Here is a 4,409-nt window from a genome sequence, read left to right as displayed (position 1 = left end):
CCAGCAATTATACTTCCATGCCCAGTACTTGGGTATTGTGCAGTGTAGTCCGTTGCGGTTACCCAGGTTGTGGTCAATATTAGTGCCACAACAATAAAAGACCCAAAGATATTTCACCCAAGACTAAATAAATCACCCAATTTGGGTCTGTTGTCAACGACCCAACGATTGAGTCATTAAACTCACCCAGCAGTTTTTAGTGTGTAGATGATCAGTCAATAACTGATGGCAAGATTATAGTCTTGAGTATAACCTGCAAACAAATAAAAGACTCAAGACAATTGATTTCGCAGTCTATTATTAAGATGTGACAGTTGTGCGGGGGATCTCATAATTATTAATATCAAACAGCAACAGTATGTATGCACACAGTATCAGTGTTATGTAAGGATACAAAGAAATGTGTGATATAACAGCTTAAGTTTTAGGCTCTTATGCAATGTTGTCAAGTCTTGGAGGTCGTCAGGCGTGCAAAGGCTTCTTTGGCTCCAGGGCCTAACGGAGTCCCCTACCGGGTTTATAAAAGTGCACCTGATATCCTTAAATTTTTGTGGAAACAGCTAAGAATAGTTTGGGAGAAACAAATTATCCCAAGAGCATGGCGTAAGGCAGGGGGTGTCCTCATTCCTAAGAAGGAGTCTGTGGACCTTAGCCAATTCCGGATGATTTCTCTCTTGATTGTAGAAGGGAAGATTTTCTTTAGTGTTGTAGCATAGAGATTAGCTAGCTAGTTAGAAAGGAATAGCTTAATAGATACTATGGTGCAGAAGGCAGGAATACCAGGTTTTGCAGGGTGTTAAGAGCATACTAGCATGATCTGGCACCAGATTCAGGCAGCGAAGATTAAGAAAAGGGACCTGCATGTAATATTTCTAGATCTTGCAAATGTGTTTGATTCAGTACCGCATAGCCTCATTTGGAGTGCGTTTGAGTACGTCAAAGTGCCACAGGTAGTTGTTAACTTAGTGAAGGCATATTTTCAGGATATTAGGTTGTGTCTAAGTGCGGCAGATTTCACAACAGGTTGGCAGAGGCTATAAATATGCGGCAGATTTCACAACAGGTTGGCAGAGGCTATAAATAGGCATCATGGCAGGGTGTACAATTTCTCCATTAGCATTTACTATGGCAATGGAAGTAATCATCAGGGCTTCTAAGTGGGTGGTAGGTGGGGAGAGACGGCAGAACGGGTTGCATCTTCCCCCAGTTAGGGCTTACATGGATGACATGACACTGGTGACCACAACAATGCCATGTACAAAGAGGCTACTAGAGAAGGTAAATAAGAACCTCAAGTGGGCCAGCATGAAGATCAAGCCTAGTAAGTCTAGAAGCATCTCGATAGGTAGAGGGAAGTTAAGTGATAGGAAGTTTATCATAGATGATGAGGAAATCCCAACAATTAGGGAAAAGTCAGTAAAGAGCTTAGGTAGGTGGTACAATGTAGAGTTGAATGATGAGGAACAGGTGGCGAAATTTAGAAAAGATGTGGCGGAAGGACTGGATAGAAAAAGGAAAGTTGAAGTTATGGTGTTTGCAATTTGGGTTATATCCTAGGTTAATGTGGCCATTGTCAGTTTATGAAATCCCAATATCCGTTATGGAGAGAATTGAAAGGTCGGATCGCTCGCATGTACGGAGCCTGGGTTTGGTTGAAGGTGGCAGTGCTGTTTGGGCTGAGAAAGCCATGCGTAAGTAAGGTAAAGGAGGTTATTGGATTGGTGCGGGGAGCAGTGAGACGTGGCATTAGGGGAGTGTCTCTGGGATGCCAGAGATCACTGTCTAGCCTCCTGGAGGTGTCGTGGGACCAACTAGACGAAACACTGGTGAAAGGAGATTCCCACCCGATGACCCCAAAGACATGTTAGTTATCACTGCTCACTGATCTGTATAGTTAAGCCTTCGCATAATAGCTTATCATAGGGCTTAGGAGGTTTTTCACTGAGTGCTGATCCTTTCTCTAGAGCACAAACTTCTTGTGTTTATTTAAATTCTACCGATATATTCACTATCCCTCCTCTGAACATGTCCATCAGTCAACCTGTCCATCACCATAGCAAACAAGAAAAGGCTCAGAACTGATCCTTGATGCAGTCCCAGTTCGACCATAAACTGCTCCGTTACACCTACAGCACACTCCACCACTGTCCTATATGGAATAAAAGGTGTTTCATAAGTCTTGTAAACGTGTGGAAAAGTTTCATAACTGTGTGAAAAAGTTTTGTATGCTTGCATTCAAATCCGTGAATTTGTAAAAAATATTTGAAAAAATGCATTTTATTTTTGAATCTGTACAGAGATCCGTAGCTGTGCATGTCATTTTGTGAACAAATGAAAAAGATTTCAATCAATCAATCAATCAATTTTATTTATAAAGCCCAATATCACAAATCACAATTTGCCTCACAGGGCTTTACAGCATACGACATCGTCGTCCTTATGACCCTCGCAGCGGATAAGGAAAAACTCCCCCAAAAAAACCCTTTAACGGGGAAAAAAAAAACGGTAGAAACCTCAGGAAGAGCAACTGAGGAGGGATCCCTCTTCCAGGACGGACAGACGTGCAATGGATGTCGTACAGAACAGATCAGCATAATAAATTAACAGTAATCCGTATGACACAATGAGACAGAGAGAGAGAGAGAGAGAGAGAGAGAGAGAGAGAGATGCAGGTAATGACAGTAGCTTACAACAACATTATTGAAAATAATAATATTATAGTTATAGTTCTGGCTACTGTGGTACAATATGTTGAAAGTATGTATTAATATCTGGCAGTATACATGTGTGACAATAGTCATATGTGTATAATAACAGTAGAAGTATGACTAATGACTAATGATGGCAGCAGCAGCAGGAGGCATCTATTTGCACAATTATGAAAATATTTTGCAGTTGTGAATCAAATTTTTACAGTTACAAATTTTTTTTACCGTTACGGATCAAATTTTCACAGGTACAAAATGTTTTTTACAGTTATGCATCAAATTTTCACAGGTACAAAAAAAATTTCACAGGTACGCATCAAATTTTCACAGGTACAAAAAAGTTTCACAGGTACAAAACAGTAAACACAGAATTGAAGCTGTGTGTGTCAAAACCCACAGTTACAGATCAACCTTCAGGTACAAATCAAATCTGCAAGTACAAGTAGTTTCAACTTTCATTTGACACGTCCCTGTGAATAGCCAATCGGGACGCTGAGATTTACATATTATTTGACTATCCAATCAAGAATATAGCTTTACCATCCAATCACAGAGCCAGGTGGGTGGACCTTCTATGCTGGGCAGTATGCGATCAATGGCTGCTGGCTGTAACCCAACTTGACCATGGATGTAACCTCATGGTAAGTATGCTGCGTCAACACTCAAACATTTTCTGTCTGTATATGAACAATATGTTTCTAAAGTTAACTAACTACGGAGAGGGAAGGCGAATGATAATAAGCTAAGAGATGAGCTGATGGTACGTGGTTCGATGGTTGCCATTGTCATTGCCGCTGCTAGCGACATAGCTAAGGAGCTAACTGAGGAGGCTAAATTGATTTGGCGATAGGAGCAGAGAAGACTGATAACTTATGAAACGTGTTACAAGCTTACTACAAGCTTACTGTAGCTTGCAGGTTAAGGACAGAAAGGTTTGAGCCATTGTGTTAAAGAGCAATCTCGTTCATTTGAGGCTCTTGTGTGTGAGCTGCAGGCTGCAGGCTAACAGTAAGCTAGTGGAGCGACAGTGAAGCTGCTGTCGGTGAGCAGTGTAGACAGTGACAGCAGCCGTACACATTATTACAATAAACTGAGCAGGAAAAGGCGAGTGATTGTATGTAACTCGTGCGAGTTTGATCGTGCGATCGTTTGTTTATTCTCACCATAACAACCAGATTACCTGCACGGTAATCTTGCATTACCTAAACACGGCAAGCCCGTACATTGTGCTATAGTGCCAAGCGAGAGACCGTGTAAACAGAAACATGTAGTGATGTACTACTATGTCTGTGGATTTTGCAGCTTGGCAGAGTACCAGTGAAAGAAGAGATAAAAAAAATATTCACACTGAGTTTTCATTCAAGTGTGCAACACTTGTGTAGACGTTTTGAGAATATGTTATAACTTAAGCTGTGGCATTTGATCAGAAGCACTTACAAACAAGTTTCCAGGCCATAAACATGTGGTTTGGGGTCTTTTAAAAAACCCAGCCAGTTTCCTATGGTTTCCCTCAGTGGTTGGTCTGAAAACAGCATAATATCACATTTAGTATCTTCAGGACTAGAAAAGTGTTTTGACAGCATGTTATAAATGAAGCTGGGGCATTTGATCAAAAGCACTTAGAGACAAGTTTCCAAGCCAGAAATGTGATTTGCGTTCTTCTTGAAAGGCAAGCCAGTTTCCTATGGGCTCCCTCAGTGG

This window comes from Epinephelus moara, chromosome 3 (genome assembly GCF_006386435.1).
Source record: "Epinephelus moara isolate mb chromosome 3, YSFRI_EMoa_1.0, whole genome shotgun sequence".
NCBI lineage: Eukaryota > Metazoa > Chordata > Actinopteri > Perciformes > Serranidae > Epinephelus > Epinephelus moara.
Note: the sequence above shows the minus strand (reverse complement) of the source record.